We start from the raw sequence: 22,469 nt of genomic DNA, 5'->3' as shown, positions 1-22,469 counted from the left end.
CATAATTACTAACATTTTTTGTATTAAATTTATTTATCTTTTTCAAAACGCCATAATTATCTGACATACGCGGGGAAAAAAAGTCAATATAAAAGAAGACCATCAGAACCCAAGCTCAAACACGCCAAAAAGACTAAAACGCCACATATTCTCCAAAACGCCAAAAAATTTAAAAAATGGCTAAGGTTATTGCATGGAGGTTTGAAAGGAAAGAAAAACGATTCATCATAAAGTTCTCTGACAGGAGAAGGGTAAAGGTAAGAACAATAAAAGCCATGATGGGAATGAATGAAAATGTTCAGAAGGATATCCTGGCCCTTGAGATTCCAAGAGACAACGATTGTGAAAGAACAAGAACTGTAATAAAAAGACTGGAGAGAAAGTTTCCAGTAGAAGATGATGAAGATGATGATGATGATATTGAAGATACTCATATACCAAAACTTAGCAGTTGGGTATTGCATGAGAAAGAAGGGACACTTGAAGTTACTTATAAAAACGGGGTGCAATATTCAAGACCAATGGAAGAAATGTCGAAGACAGGGTTGCTATCTATCATTGAACAACTCTGTGATTTAACATCTTCAAATGATCCAAAATCCATGGATGCAGTGATATTCAAGAATAGGCTGCAGAAAAGAAGAGACGAGCTAATGACGTTATATGCAAAAATGAAATTTGATGATGAAGAATCTGAAGAAAGCGATGGGTACATCTCTGATGTAATCCCATCTACGGAAGAGTATTAGTTTATTTTGATTTTCGTGTTATTGTAGTTTTATAAAATATTAATCTATGGTAATGAATTATTAACAAAAAGATACAAAACGCCAAAAATGACATGGAAAAAGCCATAACGCCAAACGATTAACTACGTGACACAAAAAGAATTAATTCAACGAGAAGAAATCTGAGAAAAAACAATAAAACGCCAAATAATTAATAAATCTACATAACGCCAAAATTATCTTGCATGCAAAAAATAAAGAAGCATGTCAAACGCGAAAATCGTGAAAGGAGAAGAATACTAAAAAGACAAAAAAACCACTCGGACCCTGATCATGCCCCACGCCACGTGTTCGGCCAGGATGCGTTCTCACCGTTCTCACACTTTTTGTCGTTTTCTCCTGATCCCGTTTCTATATATATATATATATATATATATATATATATATGTATAGGAGAAGGATCCGACCCTTTATTACGAGAACCGCGAGAACCAATGTCAACACAACCAAAAATAGCTAAAAAACACACAAAATTTGTTTTTAACGTTTTTTATAGAAAAAATCGCTACTTTTAGTAGCAAAAAAAAATTAAAAAGTTTTTTTTTTGCTACTAAAAGTAGCGATTTTAATGTAAAAATACTAAACAAAAAAAAAATTGTGTGTTTTTTTTAGTTTTTTTAGGGGGTTAGTTTTTACCTTGAGGGGGGGGGGGGTTGGCGGGGTTCAGATTTTTTTTGGGGGGGGGGGGGGTTAGGTATTTTTTAGCTAATTTAGGTTGTGTTCACATTGGTTCTCGCAATAAAGGTGGTTCTCGCATGAACCTTACCATATATATATATATATATATATATATATATATATATATATATATATATATATATATATATATATATATATATAGGGGGAGGTTCATTTGAGAAGAAAATTAAATTGAGAAGAAAAAGAATAAAGGGTACAATTGTAAAACATTAAATAGTTTTTCTCTTATCTCATTTATTATTATTTTTGACTAATTAATTAGTCATAAAGAGTATCATCCTACACACTAAAATTTTTGCCTAGAGACATCAAAATTTATCCTACACGTTTTTGAAATTTATCCTACACATACTGAAATTTATCCTACACAACTCGTAATTCATCCTACACACCTCATAATTTATCCTACACTTTAAATTAATTTTTTTCTTCTTTGAAAATATATATATATTTTTAAATAAGGTACAAATTTAATTTAGTGAGTTATTAAAAATGAAGACTAAGAATTAGTGATCTATCTAATTTTACCAATATACCCTTACACCCATATTAAATACAAAAATTAAATGAAGTAAAATGAAGCATTATTATTGGTTGAAGTTTGTTCTTTTTTATTCTTACAAAAAAATTCTTCTCATTTGAACCCTCCACTATATATATATATATATATATATATATATATATATATATATATATATATATATAGAAAAAGTGTAACGTACAATAGGGCTTATCGTACGAGCGTACGCACTTGTGAAATCGCATGTTATAAAAAAACATCGATGAAATCGCATGTTGGAAAGTTTGATGAAATCGCATGTTGTTTTGTCTAGCAAAATCGCATGTTGAAGATTGAATTCCAGATCGTATGGCTGAAATAATCACGTACGTAATGTAAGATAAGGGCTCTTGTACGTTAATCGGCCTAGGGGATGGTTCAAATGAAAAACACTTTTATTGTGAAAACTCGAAAACTAACTAAAAAAAGCCTAAAAAACACACAAAAAAAAAATTTCAATTTTTTTTTATAAAAATCGCTAGTTTTTATATATGAAAAAAAAACTTTTTTTCAAAAAAAAAAAAAAAAATTTTGTGGTACACATGTGTAGTATTACACATGTGCACTACACAAAAAATATTTTTTTTTTTTTTTGAAAAATTTTTTTTTATATAAAAAAACCTGTGAAAATTATTATGCAAAAAAAAAATGGTATGTTTTTTTGGCTTTTTTAGTTAGTTTTCGAGTTTTCACAATAACTAGTGGTTTTCATTTGAATCTTCCTCAATCGGCCTATATATATATATATATAGAGTAAGGTTAACATACAAAAAGCCTTATCATACATCACGTAGGAGACAATGGTAACCGTTGGATCAGGGGTATAATCACGCATGGGACCACATAATCACGCATGGGACCACATAATCACGCATGGGACTATAATCACGCACGCTCTATGATAATAACGCACGTTATATTTTTTGTCATGTATGTTAATGTAGGTTAAGCCCTGATGTACATTATACTTTCTCTATATATATATATATATATATATGTGTGTGTGACCTTATTTGCCTATCTCATGCTAATAAGCATAACTATTCTCCGGCATAGTTAAAAACGAATAAAAAAAGTACCACTTTCACGGGCATGGTTAAAACGAATAAAAAAGTACCACTTTCACGATTTTCTTTAAAAGTTTGAACCTAATGGACACTACCAAAACTGATTTACCATCAGATCCATTACCCTAAAAACAAACACAGTATTCCCAAAAATAATAAAAATCAAAGAAAACAAAATTATAGTACTCAAGTAATGCTATAATGGGCTGTGAGACTTTATAGTATCTTAGAGGTAGGATAAAACTTTGGAATCAATAGGTCCTGGGTTTCATTCCTATAAAGAGGTTTTTTTCTTATATTTATTAGGTTTCCTCATGAATTGGTCTATAGACATTATGCTTAGTAAAGATGGATATGATCGGGTGGTCCGCTGGTGACACGATGATACTCCAGTAGTTCGTCAGTGATCTGAATTTACCGTTAAAAAAGTAATGCTATAATGGAGGATATTATAAAATAGAGAAGGGAAAATAAAAGAAGAAGAAGCACAAGTGGCAATCAAATCCATGTTCCGCAAGTACTTAACAGAAGTAACTATTTTCTCTGCAAAAAGTAATTAAAATTCGTGGAAACTTTTCCAACCAACCAATAATATAACAACTCGTTCAAATCCATACACAGCACTATTGGTCCCTCCACCTTCACAACTCCTGTTCCATACGTAATTCATATGCATCTTGTTGATCTAAGTAACCGTACGTATCTCTCGTAGTTGGCTCAACGTTTGAGCCGAGCCTTGGCTAGATCAGACACAATTGGCCTCATCTAGCTCGCAATCCTACTTCGTAAAGGAAAGATTATTTCTTTTGGGCTCAATGTCTAATCCTAAGTTGAGTCTGGGCTAGATCAGGCTCGATTGGCCTGGTCTAGTTCACAATCCCTTCTTCATAAAAGAGGGATTACAGACTATATTTTCTATTGGACTTAACATCTAAGCCTAAACCAGATTAGGCCCAATTGGCCTCATCAAGTTCACAATCCCCATTCGTAAAAGAGGGTTTGCCCATTGAGATTATCTTAAACTTTGCTGACTTGACCGTGGGAAGGTGTATCCCAAAGTCCTAACCTCGGAACACCTTGTAACGAGTTCTTTACATTTTATAACTTAATTCTAAACTTGGTTTTAAAAAGCGCACCGACCTCAGGTGCAACCCTCATCGCTTTTGTGTAGGTAAGGCAAGGGGTGTACATAAAGCGAAGGTGAGGCGTGCTTTTCAGGCCAAAAGTTGGCACAAGACGCATACATGAGGCATACTTTTAATAAGGCGATAGGTTGTGTGCATTAGGATGTTGTACAACATGCTTATTAGGTTGTAAATATCTATATTAAATCATATATAAAGTTTATTTATAGCTAAATTTTGGGTAGGGACGTATCTACAAGCAACTTGCGCCCTCACGTACGACAAGCGGTGCGCTTCTCATTCTTAAAACCAAGATTTTTAAGGTTGGGGAAAGCTAGAAGCGGTCGGACCCGACACCTAACATGACCCGGCTAGAAAATGTAGCAATCAAAACTAATTGAATTTCCCAAATTCTTGGTTATACTCCACATAATATAGTTAAATACCCGGATAGTCCCTATCGTTTGCTTTTTTTCACCTTTAGTCCCTAACTTTCTAAAATTACAGCTATGGTCCTCAACTTTTTAATTTTCGTTCCCGGATAGTCCCTGTGCCTAACATCAGTTAGTTTTCTCAGTTAAGATGGTGTGAAATGACAAAAATACCCTTTCCTTAAAAAGGGCAAACCACAGGGACTATCCGGGCATTTTTCCGGATAGTCCATGTGGTGTGCCCTTTTTAAGGAAAGGGTATTTTTGTCATTTCACACCATCTTAACTGAGAAAACTAACTATGTTAGGCACAGGGACTATCCAGGAACGAAAATTGAAAAGTTGAGGACTATAGCTGTAATTTTAGAAAGTTAGGGACTAAAGGTGAAAAAGGGCAAACCACAGGGACTATCCGGGCATTTAACTCCCACATAATATTAAAATGTCACCTCCTTCTAGGGGCGGACCTACCTTGTAACAAGGGGTAACCCCCGTTGCCCCTTAACGCTCCAACGGTAGTGTAAATTTTGGAAAAATTTGACGTTTTTTCGATTTCGTTACCTTTTTTTCTAAATGTTGCTCCTCTAAGGATATTCTAGATCCGATCCTTCTCCTATTTCCAGTACATATATTTTTGGGAAAATGGAGTTTAGAAACCATGCAATTCACTTACGAAACAGGTAAATCATGTTGCAAGCAAACATCGTTATATTAATGAATAGTGACTACTCACTAGTACACATGCATGCAAAAACATAGTACTGACCGACCCCCTTGGGTTTCTGCTACTAACTCCAGGTACTACTACTATGCATACAAGGTACAAGGTACAAACTGCAATGCATATGGTACCAGTCAATACAACATTGCAAATAAAACTTGACTGTGAAAAATTGAAAAAAAGCAACATGGGCATGAACTTGTAAATGTTCATATTGGGTCCATTTATGTAGTGTGAGATCAAAATGAATATTTTTAGGGGAATGATATAATATTATATGAGAGGGTCCTCTACTGCCAAGAAGCTATGATTGTCAGAAGTTCATCATGTATGTTTTGATGTGAGTTCTATATTACAATTCGGAAATAACCATGGAATCCCATGAAACATCATATATGACTATTGTTGAAGTGCATGCAGATGGTATGATTTAGTATGTACAAGTGCACCTAACCGATAATTCATCGTATCCACGAGCCGTAAAGGTCCCTCGGATTGAATATTGGCCGTTATTTGTTTTCGTACCTTAATACGTATTTGCACCCCACCCCCCCCCCCCCCAAAAAAAAAAAAAAAAAAAAAAAAAAACTGCCACTTACAAGGGTAAAAGTGGAAATATCATCTTTTTTTCCAAAAAAGAATTAAATGCCAAAAATGAAGTAAAAAAATCCATTTTATGATAGGTAAGTGAAAGAAAGCGTGAGCAGAAAGTTCAAAAATAAGTTCTGTTTTCCCTCTTTTCATTTCCAAATATATCAAAAACAGAAAAATAATAATAATAAATAGTAAATTAGACTTAAAAATAACTGGAGTGAGAACTAAAAATGATGTTCACAGAATAAAGCAGGTATACAAGCACCTGAGCTTAACCTTTTTCTCTGCACCATATGCAATGTAGTGGGCCCCATGTGGGGACAGGTTTTCTACTGCTGATCTGTCTTCTTCACTTCTCCAAATTAATTTAATTTTAATTTTTTTTTTTTTAAATTCCAGCTTCATTTGTGTCAGTCCAAATTTTTCATCTTCTTCTGAATCTCCCTCTGCCCATGTTATCTACTATCAATCATGAATCAGCATTGGGTTAGTAAATACACACACCAAAAAGTAGATTCATTTTCTTCACATTTTTGGTCAAATAGCAAGATGTGGTCCTAAATTACTGCACCCCAATAAGATCATAATATGGTATATAATGTATACTTTTAAAATTATCTGAAAAAAATGTAGTAAAAAAATAATAAAGGTATAAAGATTTTTTTTCTTTTGGATATTGTCAGAAAAAAAGATATAAAACTGAGTCAAATGCTATGAATAATGACAATAAAAATAGGGAAACTTCACATGTATCCTTCAATCTGCTATGCTACTGGGAATTTCATAATCTTTGACTAATCAATGTATTCACATTGTAAGATTCTGGTCAAAGTTTGACCAAAAGCTTTTCTTTTGTGAAGGATTGCATACCAGCAGTTCATTCTCAAACAGCCCCTACCCATCCCTTTGGTGTAATAACAGCAATATATATATAAATAAATAAATGGTGTTCAAGAAGAAAATGAAATAAGTGATAATAACATGAAGAAGAAAATTCAATACCTTTTGCCTGCATATACTACCAATGTGATTAAAGCATTTGCAGTGGTACCATCTGTGTTAAAAACTGGATGTTGGAAAGCCTTTTAAGTATGTTAATGTAGGGTTACATTGTCTTAAAAGCATGTTAACATGGAAATGATGCGAAAAATCCAAATTCGAAAACAAAAATCTTTAGTGATAGACAGCTATTGTTTTGGGACCATTGGTAATTTCGCGTATGCAAATCATTATAAAAGAAAAAGCTAGATGTTTGATGTAATTAGCTAGTAGCGCTACGCAAGGGACCAACGAACGTGCCAACGATTAAAACATTTAGGTCAAAAAACATTAAAGAAGTTTTGTATACCTCTTTTATTGATGTAGGACATACATAATTATAAAAAGATGGACTTAAGATTCATTTAGCCCCCTCAAGAGCACCATATAAGCACCCCACAGGTCAACTCAAAATTCATGAAAGAAAGAAAGTGTTTGTTAACTAACACCTCATTTTGATGTCTTATTTCATTAGCTAGTGTTAGGTAAGGGACCGACGTAAGTTTCTTTCTGCGATATAACGTGCACACAATTAAAGATTTTCAATCAAATGATGTAGAGAATTTATGGCCGCCCCTATTTTCGTGGGACATATGGGATTAAAGAAGTTTTGTATGTGTCTTTTATTCATGTAGGGCAGCCATAACTTTTGAAAAAATGAAACTAAGATTCATTTAGCACCCTCAATGGCACCATATAAGCACCCCACAAGTCAACTCAAAATTCATGGAAAAAAAGTTTAACAACTCATTTTGATAAGAATCATTTAAGCACCACACATGTCAACTCAAAATTTTCATAAAAAATAAAGTTTAACACCTCATTTTGATAGAAGGTGTCTCCAGATTCACAGCATAAACACGATATTAAAAGAATCGTTTTTGTTCAGTAGAAACCAACATGTTATGTTAAGACAATATGAATCATCATATGATTAACGATTCGTGAAGAAAAAACATGAACCGGAAGATGGTATGTTCCCTTTGTGACAGCAATTGCAATAAAAGAAGGATTGACATTTAACAGTGACCATAGTATTATTATTATTATCAATTATGTAACAAAATAATATATACTTCTAGAGAATGTATACTTTAGTAAAAATGTGTGACAAAAGGTCAATAATTTACAGCTCCAAAAGGTTTGAAAGTGTATTAATATCAACATCATGACAGAATCAAATCAATTGCAGCATGGCCTCCAACTAGTAGCCCAAAAAGGTAGACCTTTAGAAAACCATAATTGTAAATTATTATTACTCATATTAAATTAGAAAATGTTGAACACCACAAATGTTTGCATCACTTCCACTTGCAATAAGCTTGTCTTTAAAGGCATTTGTGAGAGTAAGTTAATTTCATATTCTTTGCTTCCAAACATACACATTGAGCTAGTGAAGTTTCAGAAGATTCAATCTAACACAATAACATCCTTGGTGTTAAAAAGCGCATCGGGAATGCATAATGCGCGCATCACATGATGTGGCGCCTTATGGAATTGACCAGTATTTGGACAAATTAAACTATCGATGACTATAGACGACGAGAATATTTTATATTTTAGTGTTTAAATGTTAACAAGTTATAATATTAGCTATTAATGTTTTTTTAGTATTTTTAGAAAAGAACGTCCCGCAACAAGAATATCTTATATTTTAGTGTTTAAAGGTTAACAAGTTACAATATTAGCTACAAATATTTTCATAGTATCTTTTAGAAAAGAATGTACCGCGTACCCACATCAGCTTTTGGAATCAAAACGCATCTCGCAACACGCTTTTTAAAACCGAGATAAGATCTATATAACTTTATAACTAAACTGATTCCAAACAATGAATTCTCTCATACATTGACAACTTTTGAAAAGAACTGAGGTAAGAAAACTCACACTTGAATAACTGTAGATAAATGTTAATAACTGTAGATAAATGTTACTGTTAGGGATTGAATCAGCCGTTAAGCGAACTGTGGAAGCATGTCCAATAGGGAAATGGTTATGCCCAAGTTGATTAGGTGACGGAAGATTGATGTTAACGGTGGTGGTGGCGGTTCTGTTACAGTTCCGGCTTTAGATAGAACTACTTTGGGCTTTAAAATACAGGCCCAATAATATCCTGCATTATTAAATGTTTAAATAACTGGCCCAAACAAACAAACCTTCTAAAGCAGCCTGATCATTGATGAGTTGATCTTTATATTGTATTATGAATATGAATATGAATTATGAATTATGAATATGAATATGAATATGAATATGAATATGAATATATGAATATGAATTATGAATTTACTAGCAGGATGTTCGTGTGATGTGGCGGTTGTGAAACTTCGCATTGTGATACGTGTTTTTGTAGTTTTTTTTTATTTATATTATATTTATTGTAGCATTATTGTGATAGATATATATTAAAAGCGAAGTAATCAGGTAATCCATTTTATTGTGATGTACATGGTTCGGTCGGTTCGGTTATTATCCTCAACCGAAGTCGAAACCAAAGTCATCGGTTAGTCTATTTTATTAACCAATTGGTTTTCGGTTAATCACTTCGGTTTATTCGGTTAGACTGACGGTTTTCGGTTTGGTTCATTTAATTTCAGTTAATAGCAAAAACCAAATTTGGGCTAAAACTTTTACTTAGAAATATATGAAATTGAGGTATAAATACATGAAAGGAAAGTATAAATATATGAAATGGAGATATAAAATATGAAATATATGAACTGGTCCTATAAAAGCTACAAATATATGAAAATATGAATGATTCGATTCGGTTAAGCTAACTTTGGTTAAACGAGAGTATAAAAATATCAATAACTGGTTTTTGGTTAATTCAGTTTTCAGTTAATTCAGTTGTTGGATGATTTCGATTCAGTTTTGTCTGTTTTCGGTTTGGTTTAGGTTAACGATTTAGTTATTTCTCACCGATAACCGGTTTTGGTTAATAACCAATAGGTGCGCGCGCGATGTGGCGGGAAACACAGACATTCCCACGGTGTGCATTGTTCGGTTGGTTAGATTATTATCCTCAACCGAAATCGAGGTCATCGATTATTCTATTTTATTAACCGATACGTTTTTAGTCAATCGGGTTAGTTTATTCGGTTATAGATTGACCGTTTTTTGTTTGATTCATTTAATTTCGGTTAAGAGCCAAAATCAAACTTGGGCTAAAACTTATACTTAGAAATACATGAAACTTAGGTATAATATAGGTATATGAAATGGAGGTATAAATGCATAAAATTGGGGTATAAATAGTAAGTACATGAACTAAAGGTATAAAACCTAGAAATATACGAAAATATGAATAGTTCGGTTCAACTAATTCTGAATAAAAGAGGGCACAAAAAATTGATAATCGTTTTTGCTTAATTCGGGTTTCGGTTAATTAGTTTTCAGTTAACTCAATGTTTGGTTGATTTCGGTCCGGGTTCGATATCGGTTTCTGTTTCGGTTAACGATTAAGTTATTACTCACCCTTAGACACTGTTAATCACGTAACATATCAATTTTTTTAATTAAAAGGACTATAGCAATACTATATTCAAATTAAGGAGAATAAATACCCGTTTATATGGTACCAAAAAGTTATGATCATTTAAAAATCGGAGGGGGAGGGGGCTAATTTTTATTAAGGGGATAAAATGTAACAACTAACTACGTACGTTGGGCTTTAATCACTTGTATACTAAGGTATCATCTACTTATACATTTTAGTCCACACGTCAATACTGACCAAGACAAATATCGAAACATTGACAAAAATGAGTAGGTCGTCACGGTACTTTTGGATTTTTTTTTTTAAACATTATAAGACATTGCAAGAATACGTAAAAGAATTATAAGTTTGTTGTGGGGAGAGAAAAGTGTAACTAATTACTCATAATTATGTTAAAACTTAGGGATTTATGAGTAATAAGATGGAGGCTAAAATATAATTATTGTTTAAAAGACCATTTTACCCTTATTTTAGGTGTGTATTTATAAATTAAGAGAAAAAAGTTCTTATTTTTTTGATATGTTAAAATACCCATCTCTCATACATTATAATATAGTATTATAATATAGTATAGATGATCAAACAAACAATCGCCAAACAAATTAAACAATTAGTGTAAAGGTAAATAAAACTAGTGTTGTCTCACACACGCATTAAAAACTCAGATAGATTTTAGTGCACTCGTTATTGCAAAACTCAATAAATATAGTCATAATATACCTAAAATGTGTTTGTGTTTTTATTAAATTTTAGTTATTAATTTTTTTTAGTTAAATGTAACTTAATTAATGAAAGAAAAATAGTAAGAAAATGCCAAATAATAAAAGAAAAACATAAAAATATGCCCAGAAAGTAAATAATAAAATATTTACATTTTCATTTAAGAAAGATAATTTCAACTTAAAACTCGTGAAAAGGGAAATTAAAACTTAAAACTTAAAAAAAAAAGGGAAAAACTAAGTATTGATGTAAAAAGAGGTGGCGTAGAGAAAAGGAAAGCGCTTGTGGATGGATCAAACTTGTTTTTTTAATAGCAAGGAACGACGTGCTAATCACCGTGACACTGGGCGTTATGGTCAAGGTCGACTACTCGACTGCCGCCAGCCTCTTGGCTCTCTCAGATGCGCGGAAACCCGACTTCCACCCGCCTGAAGACACGACAGTGGAATAATCGGTAAAACCTCACCTCTCATCCAAGACGAACCGGTGCCACCCGTATTCACCCTTCACCTGAATACTGCAAAAAATAATGGAGAGAGTAAGAGTCAAACCTGAACCACAAAAAAACCCCAAATCTTTCTCCAACCACTTGTTACCTACAGGCTTAATCACACATACCAACCACATGGGCTATCAAACTTTTGTCACCAAATTCATTTCCACTTCTTGATAAAAAAGAAAAATCTAGTGTTGATGTGACAAGAACCGACCATCAAAAATAACATATGGTATAATTTTATTATTTATTGGTATATATAGAGAAACGGATATGGAGAAAACACCTTAAAATGTGAAAACGAGGATAACGATTTTAAGCCATAAAATTTTAGTGATTTGTGGCTGAGATTGATATGGTGTCATTTTTGTAAATACTAGGGGCCTTGAAACTACCAAGAGGAGTAAAATAGGAAGATCCTAACAATGGTGCACATGCTAATCACATGTCATTTCCCCCACAATATTTGAACGTCTATAATTTTTTTATACGTGATTCTATTATTAAAAAAATTACACCATAAAATCCAGCATTTTCTTATCTTTACATGGAGTATACCATTGATACACTTTTCAAAAAACTGAGTTTTTTATGCCGTTTTCAACTTTGTGTTTTTATGGCGTTTTCAATTGGGTTTTTATTGTATTTTTCTGAACTAGGGGTTTTTATGGAGTTTTCAACTAGCTTTTTTATGGCATTTTTCTAAACTAGGTGTTTTTATGACGCTTTTCTAAACTATGTGTTTTTATGACGTTTTCAACTGGGTTTTTGATGGTGTTTTTCTGAATTGTGTGTATTTATGGCGTTTTCTGAATTATGTGTTTTTATAGCGTTTTCAACTGGTTATTTTTATGGTGTTTTTCTGAAGTTTGTGTTTTTATGGCGTTTTTTTGGATTGTGTGTTTTATGGCGTTTTTATTTGGACACCCACTTCATGTCATTTTTTTAATTTCAAAAGTATAACAATAGTATACCTGTTGAAAATATGATAAAACACTCGATTTTATGGTGAAACTTTAAAAAAAAAATAATCACGTACAAAAAAGTTACCGGCGTTTAAAAAAGATGGTGGAATATGCATGTGACTTGCATGTGCATGGTCTTTGACATGTGAGTGACATGTGCATGACCTTTTGACAACATTACCCTTAGTGTAAGTTAGCACCAATGCCACATGTCAACACCAAAATCGTTCTCACCGTTTTCACACTTTTAGGCGTTTTCTCCAGATCCTGCCCATATATATATATATATATATATATATATATATATAAGGGAGGGTTATCTTGAGCACGCTAAATATTGTGAGAACCGTGAGAGCGAATGAGAAAACCTGTCACACCCCAACCGATGGCGGAAACATCGGGATGAGACGAAGTGTGTATAGATTGCTAGAGACTTCATAACACTATGTGACAATATTTAATTAAATTCAAATTTCATTGCAAGTGCTAAAATTGTCATACAAAATTCAAAACAAAATACAACATTGTTTCAACAAATAACATAACATTAAAAGATAAATAGATTAAAGGTGTGTATCTAGTCCACCCTAAACTTGTTTCATCAATCATCCATACTTCATTAATCAACCTGCAACATGTATTAAAATAGAGTTTCAATGCAAAAGCATGAGCGAGTATACAAGTTTGTTTACATAGCATAATAGAATAAAAAGGCTCAAATCCAACATGATTCATAATATGTGAATTACTAGTATGCAATTTTGGCGTACACTATGATCAAACCCAAGAATCCAACGCATAAAATAACCTAATCCCAATTGATAGCGGGATGGTAAATGTTTAACTTAACAATACCCCTAGCTTAACGGGCGGTGCGTAAATCCTATAGCGCTATAATTGTTAAGGTGGGCTAGCAAAGTTAATGAGCATATACGTTCCAAATCGTTCAAATAGAGCATACAAGAATCATAAGTAAAGCACATTAGTTTCATGTTTGTACAAGGATTGAGTATGTTTAATTTAGTTTAAAGATGTTTGCATAATTATACATGTTGCATCCCAAAGTGTAAAGGGGAAAAAGGGGATCGAGTATACTCACGGTGGTTGCAAGCTTTCCCACTTGAAATCCCGCGAGCGAGTTTGGTGGATGGATTAAGTTGGAGCACCTAGTCCTTCTGCACAAGGAAACGTAGGTGTGTGAGTTTGGCGTTCAACGGAAGATTATAAATTTGGAGTTTAACATAACATAAAGTATGATATCAAAATAATCATCTTCAACTTACACTCCTATATGACACTACGTAACCACTAGGGTTATATTGTATTTCATGGGTAGTATGCCCATTAGAATCATACTTGGAGTGTTAAGTCTTAGATGGTATTCTACTACCATAACATATAAACACAAGTTTAATATTAAAGGTTCGAATGAGTGTATATATATATATATATATATATATATATTTAAGTTAAGTATTACATATTATTAAGTTCAATAATTCAAGTAGGAGGTAGAAGATTAAGATCTTCTTTTAGGCACCTCGAGTTATTCATGAATGTCATGTATGGGGTAGGAAGAACATGCTTCCATTTAGGGACCCCTTGAATGTTCACCACTTCACTTGATGTAAATTGATGTAAAGACAACCAAGGAGGGTCATGAACTAGGGTTAATACAAGTATGTAAATAATCTAAACTAAAAGAAATCATCAAATCATGTGAGGATTTTATGTTGGAACAACCCAAATTGTTCCACAATCACTCATTCATCAAAGTTTAAGCTTGACGTGACTTGTGGGTTAAATACCCTAACAAAACAGAAAGTTTATGAGGTTTAATCCTCTGATTTAAGTGTCTCAACCATGTTTTTAAGCTTAACCAACCATAAGAGGGGTTGTAAGCATTAGGACATTGGTGTGAGATGTGTTAGACACAAGTTGGATGAAGTTTAAACAAGTATGTAACAAAACAGAAAGTTTTTGGTCAATTTCAGAGCAATTCCAGGTCTGATTTCTCCAAGGAGAAGTCAAGGAATCAAACTCCATGATTAACCAAGCAAGTAGGAAGAAGAATCAAGTAATTTCGTTAAGAAATGAGCAAGTTATACCAAGTTTAGTGCAAGAGTATGAATTTGTCCAAAAATGCAGATTCTTGCTTGTATTTGAGAGTGTTTGGAGAGATTTGAGAGTGATGAAAGTGTCCAAGTGCTTGGAGGACCTTGGGTACTTATAGGAGAGTGATTAGGGTTGATTTGAGGGGTTAACTATGGCTAAAACTCGGTTTAAACCAAGGAATCCCGCCAAAAAACGAAGCTGGTCGCGACTGTCCATCTTTTCTGCAGACATGAGGTCCAGGCGGCCCGCTTGAGGTATCAGGCTAAGTCCACGCGGGCTGCGAGCCCTTTGTGGTTCCGGATAAGTTTCATTTTTTTACAATTTGGCCCCTGAAGTTGTGTGTTTGATGCGTTTAGGGTATTTTAAGGGCCATATTTGCCATAAAGGCATAGTTTAAGATGTGATTAGGTATGAGGAGTATAAATCAAGTATCATCAAGCGTATAAGTATCAAATCAAGTGTCGTTCTCGTTCAAAATACGTTCAATGCATAAGTTTAGTTTAATTACAAGTTTCGCACATAGTTTCCAAGAGTAACGATTAAACATCGATTGATTCACGAAGTCGAACATACGAGCATACATAGAATGTGTATAACATAAATGTAACAAAATACAAGCTTCATTAATGATCCAAGTCTCGGTTTGATAATGATTACAAAGAAGGGAACGATTACAAGAATACAAAGTTTCCAAAAATAGAAATACGAACAAAACTTTCTATAAATGGAAAGTACAAAAGAGCCGGGCGTTACAGTCTCCCCTCCTTTAGGAAATTTCGTCCCGAAATTTAGGAAGACGTAGGGAAAAGATGAGGATACTTTGATTTCATATCCTTTTTGAGTTCCCAAGTAAATTCGGCGCCACGTTTTCCTTCCCATCTAACCTTGACGATAGGAATTTTACTGCGCCTTAATAACTTGATTTCTTGCTCTACGATTTCGACCGGCTTTTCCACAAAATGCATAGTATCGTTGATTTGAAGATCTTCGAGAGGAACTTGAAGTCTTTCATCAGCGAGACATTTCTTTAGGTTAGAGACGTGGAACGTTGGATGAACGTTGTTGAGCTCTTGAGGTAAATCGAGTCGATAAGCCACTTTACCAATCCTTTCGAGTATCTTGAAAGGACCAACATAGCGAGGGGCAAGTTTTCCCTTTTTACCAAAACGAATCACTCCTTTCCAAGGAGACACCTTGAGAAGGACATGGTCACCAACGTTGAATTCCATAGGTTTGCGTCCCTTGTCAGCGTAGCTCTTTTGACGACTTCAAGCCTTGAGTAGATTGTCACGGATCTGAAGAATCTTATCCGTTGCTTCTTGTATGATCTCACGGACAGTAAAATGTTTGTCACCAATCTCGTGCCAGCTTAAGGGAGATCGGCATTTGCGACCATACAATGCCTCGAAAGGAGCCATTTGAATACTGGAGTGATAGCTATTGTTGTACGAGAACTCGATCAAAGGTAAATGCACATCCCAACTACCACCAAAGTCGATGACACAAGAACGGAGCATGTCCTCTAGGGTTTGGATAGTACGTTCAGTCTGTCCATCCGTTTGAGGATGAAAAGCCGTACTGAGATTCAAGTGAGTACCCATAGCGGACTGAAAAGTTTTCCAGAGACGCGAAGTAAATCGACCATCACGATCAGAAATGATGTCGAGAGGAACACCATGATGGCGTATGACATCATTGGTATAGATACGAGCAAGTCGTTCAACCTTGAAATCTTCGCGAATAGGAATGAATTGTGCGGACTTAGTCAAACGATCAATGACTACCCAAATGCTATCGTAACCAGAAGGTGTACGAGGGAGCTTAGTTATGAAGTCCATCGCAATGCTATCCCATTTCCACACGGGGATTTCAGGTTGTTCGAGTAGACCAGAAGGTCGTTGGTGCTCGGCTTTGACTTTCGAACAGGTAAGACACTTGGAAACGTACACAGCAATGTCTCTCTTCATACCGGGCCACCAATAGGATGTACGTAGATTATGGTACATCTTGTCAGCGCCAGGATGAATTGAGTACTTAGATTTGTGTGCTTCGTTCATGATAAGGTCACGAAGATTGTCACGATCTGGTATCCAAACGCGATCGCAACAATAGAGGAGACCATCAGGTTTTGAAACGAGCTGACTTTCAGATGCTCCACGTATTTCTACAGCCATGGAACCTTCATTGATAGACGAGTACTACGCTTCACGAATCAAGATATGAAAACAACGAATGACATCTACATGAGCCTTACGACTAAGTGCATCGGCCACGACATTCGCCTTACCAGGGTGGTAGCGAATCTCGCAGTCGTAGTCGTTGAGCAACTCCACCCAACGTCGCTGTCGCATATTGAGTTCTTTTTGGTCAAAGATGTGTTGTAGGCTCTTATGGTCAGTGAAAACCACACACTTAGTACCATATAGGTAGTGTCGCCAAATCTTTAACGCAAAAACAACTGCGCCAAGCTCGAGGTCGTGGGTAGTATAATTTTTCTCATGTATTTTGAGTTGGCGAGAGGCGTAAGCGATGACTTTATGTCGTTGCATGAGCACACAACCGAGACCACGATTTGATGCATCACAATACACCACGAAATCATCATTCCCATTAGGGAGTGCGAGGATAGGAGCGTTGCAAAGTAAGTCCTTGAGAGTTTGAAAAGATTCCTCTTGCTCAGGACCCCAAGCAAAAGGTTTCTCTTTTTAAATCAACGAAGTGAGAGGAACGGCGATCTTTGAAAAGTTCGAGATGAATCGACGGTAATAACCCGCCAATCCTAAGAAAGAACGGATTTCAGAAGGAGATTTAGGCGCGGTCCAATTCTTCACGGCTTCGATTTTTGAAGGGTCGACATGGATTCCTTTTTCACTAACAACGTGCCCAAGGAACTGAACTTCTTTGATCCAAAACTCGCATTTAGAAAACTTAGCATATAAACGTTCAACACGCAAAAGTTCGAGTATAAGGTGGAGATGACGCTCATGATCGGCTCGAGATTTAGAATAAATGGGGATATCATCAACGAAGACGATCACAAAGCAATCCAAGTAAGGCTTACAAATACGATTCATGAGATCCATGAACACAGCGGGTGCGTTGGTCAAGCCAAAAGGCATAACCACGAACTCGTAATGTCCATAGCGTGTGCGAAAAGCGGTTTTAGGAACGTCCTCTTCGAGGACTCGAAGTTGGTGATAACCATAATGAAGATCGATTTTGGAGAAACAGGTAGCGCCTTGAAGTTGGTCAAAGAGGTCGTCGATACGCGGAAGAGGATAACGATTCTTAACGGTGAGTTTGTTGAGCTCGCGATAGTCGATACACATGCGGAAAGAACCATCTTTCTTTTTAACGAAAAGCACAGGAGCACCCCAAGGAGAGGTACTTGGACGAATGAAACCCTTATCGAGGAGTTCTTGAAGTTGCGAAGATAATTCTTGCATCTCGGAAGGTGCAAGACGATAAGGAGCCTTGGCAACAGGAGTCGCACCAGGGATGAGGTCAATACGAAAATCAACAGATCGAGGAGGAGGAGGACCGGGTAGATCTTCAGGAAAGACGTCAGGGAAGTCGCGCACCACTGGAACATCACTTAAACTTTTTCCCTTGCCCTTTTCTTCCACAACGTGGGCTAAAAAGGCAAAGTACTGTTTGCGTAAGTACTTGTTCGCTTGTGTGCAGGACATCAACTTTAGTCCCTTTGAAGGTCGGTCTCCATAAACGTGCAAAACGTCTCCGGATGGAAGAGGTAAGCGAACGAATTTCTCGTGACAAGCGATTTCAGCATGATTCTTTTGAAGCCAATCCATGCCTATGATGACGTCAAAACTACCCAACTGCATGGGTATAAGATCGATAGTGAAGGCATGCTCGTTAAGAGTAAGACGACAATCGAGGAGAATGGAATCGACTAAGATAGACTTGCCATTGGCGACTTCAACGGAAAATGACTTAGGTAGCTTAGAGCATGTGCAATTCAACAATGATTCGAATTCTAAGGACACAAAGCTTTTGTCCGCACCAGTATCAAATAGTATCGAAGCATAAAGGTGGTTAACAAGAAACGTACCGTTAATGACATCATTGTCGTTGCGCGCTTGATTCGCATTCAGGTTGAAGGTGCATCCACGAGGAGGTTGTTGCTGCTCTTGATTCCATTGTGGGCATTGAGGACGAAGATGATTAGCATCCCCACATTTGAAACAAGCTCTAGCGGGTCTTGCGTTTTGAGGAGCAGGTAGGGCTTGCTGAGCTGGTGGTGCTTGTTGTTGTTGGGGGCGACAAAAATTGATAGTATGTCCATAACGGTTGCAATTGTCACAACGACGGCACCTAGCATTGACGGGTTGATGGTAGTTACAAGTGGCACACTTGGGGTGAATCCCAGTGTACGACTTTTGGGTGTTATCAGGAGCAACAGGGTTCGGGTTAACAGGCGGCACAATCGTGTTACAAACGGGGTTGGATTGCTTTCGCTTCTTTCCCCTATTGTTATTCGATTGTTGGGTGATTTGATGGGCTGGCTTCGAAGGAACGGGGTTTGCGGCTTGCTTATCGCGAACACGGTTGTTGTTCAAGGATGCGGCCAAACGGTAAATGTCTTCGATGCTATCAAGTTTGGCTGCCTCGATCGTATCACGCATGCTAGGGGGTAGACCATTGATATACTTGCTTTTCTTGCGATCAGGGGTCGAGACAAGGTGAGGGACAATGAAACAGAGTTGTTTGAAACGGGTGGTGTAGGCTAGGTTGTCGTCACCAATCTGCTTTAATACCCAAAATTCTTTCTCCAACTTTCGTTGCTCATGCGGAGGACAAAACTCATCCATCATCAGGGCCTTAGTCTCTTCCCATGTCAACGCATATGCCAGCTCGTTCGAACGGATGTTTCTTTCATTCGTCCACCACTCGAGAGCTCGGGCTTGGAATACCCCAGTCGCACTGCGCGTCTTGAGCTCTTCGGGGCACTCGCTATTGATGAATGTGACCTCGATGCTGTCAAACCACTCGAGCATGGCGGTCACCCCATCATTGCCAGTAAATGGCTTTGGATTGCACGATGAAAAGTGCTTGAAGTTGAACGAGATGGGCTTGCGTGTTTCAACCTTAGAGTCGACGGAAGAGTGAGGAGTTTCAGAGGCTCGAATCTCGGAAATGACCCTTGGGACGACGCGAGCAAATTGATCGGCCATGAAAGCCATCATCTTCTTTGTGGAGCGAGACTTTGACTTCTTAGACGCGTTGGAGTGACGAGAAGACATCTAAGATTCAAAAGAACGAATAGGTGAGACTTGGTCATAATGTTTGTTTAAGAAAACGAAATTGATCACATATCATAAAGGTTCACATAGCATAAAAGGTTCAACTTGATTTACATAGCATAAAGGTTCAATTTGATTTACATAGCATAAAAGTTTAAACGTTTCATATAGCATAGTCATGAATTCTACATAGCATAACATGAATAAACGAAAGCATTGTAAATTTAGTTTGTTCACGCGGGATTATTATTGTTTGTGATTGCGATAACGTGCGAAATGATTAAAACGACATTTAAAAATGAATGAACGTTCAAGTATAAAAATCACATATAAATTGAGATACATAAAAGAGAGGCTCAATAAAACATTGGATTATTTCGGGTAGAGAAACGTCGACTATTCCAAAGTGGGTCGAAAGTTCTTTCGAATTAGAGATATTGTGCTTTGGCCTATAAGTAAGATACTCTCGTCGAGAAGCGATTAACGGTATCTTACCCTTCCGGTTACTACACATCTCTAAATGATTGAATCATTCGGGACTTTGGCGAGAATAAAAATCGAGGAATGGGACTTAATCGACGAGATGCGGGTTTCACCCCTAACTTGACGATTTCGTACCCTAAATGTGGTTGGTACTCGTCGATCAAAATAAAATTTTGACACTTTGACGAGGGTCCACTAGAGTTGAAATGGAAATTACCACTAAGTTGTGGATGTCACTCCTAGCTTAATGGTGGAATTTCGTGCAAAATAGATTAAAGGTAGAATGAGAGTCGTCTACCAAATTGTGGGTTTCACGCCTATTTTGGTAAATTCTTCTCGTTGGTGTTACAAGAGTATAAAAATAGCATAAGTGTATTCGTGTTAGCCTTAGGAAAGGCGCATAAATTTAATCAACAAGAAGTATAGCTAGGAAGCATGCATGGTAGAGTACAAAAGTTTTAAACAACAAATAGGAGGCAAAATTCCTAGAACTATAGATTAGGGCAAAAGCATGGCAATTTTTCCTAATTCCCTATAGTTATGGCTCTGATACCAATCTGTCACACCCCAACCGATGGCGGAAACATCGGGATGAGACGAAGTGTGTATAGATTGCTAGAGACTTCATAACACTATGTGACAATATTTAATTAAATTCAAATTTCATTGCAAGTGCTAAAATTGTCATACAAAATTCAAAACAAAATACAACATTGTTTCAACAAATAACATAACATTAAAAGATAAATAGATTAAAGGTGTGTATCTAGTCCACCCTAAACTTGTTTCATCAATCATCCATACTTCATTAATCAACCTGCAACATGTATTAAAATAGAGTTTCAATGCAAAAGCATGAGCGAGTATACAAGTTTGTTTACATAGCATAATAGAATAAAAAGGCTCAAATCCAACATGATTCATAATATGTGAATTACTAGTATGCAATTTTGGCGTACACTATGATCAAACCCAAGAATCCAACGCATAAAATAACCTAATCCCAATTGATAGCGGGATGGTAAATGTTTAACTTAACAATACCCCAAGTTTAACGGGCGGTGCGTAAATCCTATAGCGCTATAATTGTTAAGGTGGGCTAGCAAAGTTAATGAGCATATACGTTCCAAATCGTTCAAATAGAGCATACAAGAATCATAAGTAAAGCACATTAGTTTCATGTTTGTACAAGGATTGAGTATGTTTAGTTTAGTTTAAAGATGTTTGCATAATTATACATGTTGCATCCCAAAGTGTAAAGGGGAAAAAGGGGATCAAGTATACTCACGGTGGTTGCAAGCTTTCCCACTTGAAATCCCGCGAGCGAGTTTGGTGGATGGATTAAGTTGGAGCACCTAGTCCTTCTACACAAGGAAACGTAGGTGTGTGAGTTTGGCGTTCTATGGAAGATTATAAATTTGGAGTTTAACATAACATAAAGTATGATATCAAAATAATCATCTTCAACTTACACTCCTATATGACACTACGTAACCACTAGGGTTATATTGTATTTCATGGGTAGTATGCCCATTAGAATCATACTTGGAGTGTTAAGTCTTAGATGGTATTCTACTACCTTAACATATAAACACAAGTTTAATATTAAAGGTTCGAATGAGTATATATATATATATATATATATATATATTTAAGTTAAGTATTACATATTATTAAGTTCAATAATTCAAGTAGGAGGTAGAAGATTAAGATCTTCGTTTAGGAACCTCGAGTTATTCATGAATGTCATGTATGGGGTAGGAAGAACATGCTTCCATTTAGGGACCCCTTGAATGTTCACCACTTCACTTGATGTAAAGACAACCAAGGAGGGTCACGAACTAGGGTTAATACAAGTATGTAAATAATCTAAACTAAAAGAAATCATCAAATCATGTGAGGATTT

General features: G+C 35.8%; 1 long non-coding RNA gene across 1 annotated transcript; it reads right to left on the bottom strand.

Moving 5' to 3' along the window:
- Window positions 1-6,348: 6,348 nt before the first annotated feature.
- On the bottom strand, window positions 6,349-7,320 carry LOC110905075. The gene is made up of 2 exons (XR_002572903.2): window positions 6,986-7,320; window positions 6,349-6,445 (listed from the first exon to the last, which is right to left on the bottom strand). It is a non-coding gene; the product is annotated as an uncharacterized LOC110905075 (long non-coding RNA).
- Window positions 7,321-22,469: the final 15,149 nt, after the last annotated feature.

The sequence above is a fragment of the Helianthus annuus genome, chromosome 13 (assembly GCF_002127325.2).
Source record: "Helianthus annuus cultivar XRQ/B chromosome 13, HanXRQr2.0-SUNRISE, whole genome shotgun sequence".
Lineage (NCBI taxonomy): Eukaryota > Viridiplantae > Streptophyta > Magnoliopsida > Asterales > Asteraceae > Helianthus > Helianthus annuus.
Note: the sequence above shows the minus strand (reverse complement) of the source record. Positions and strands in the feature narration are given on the sequence as shown.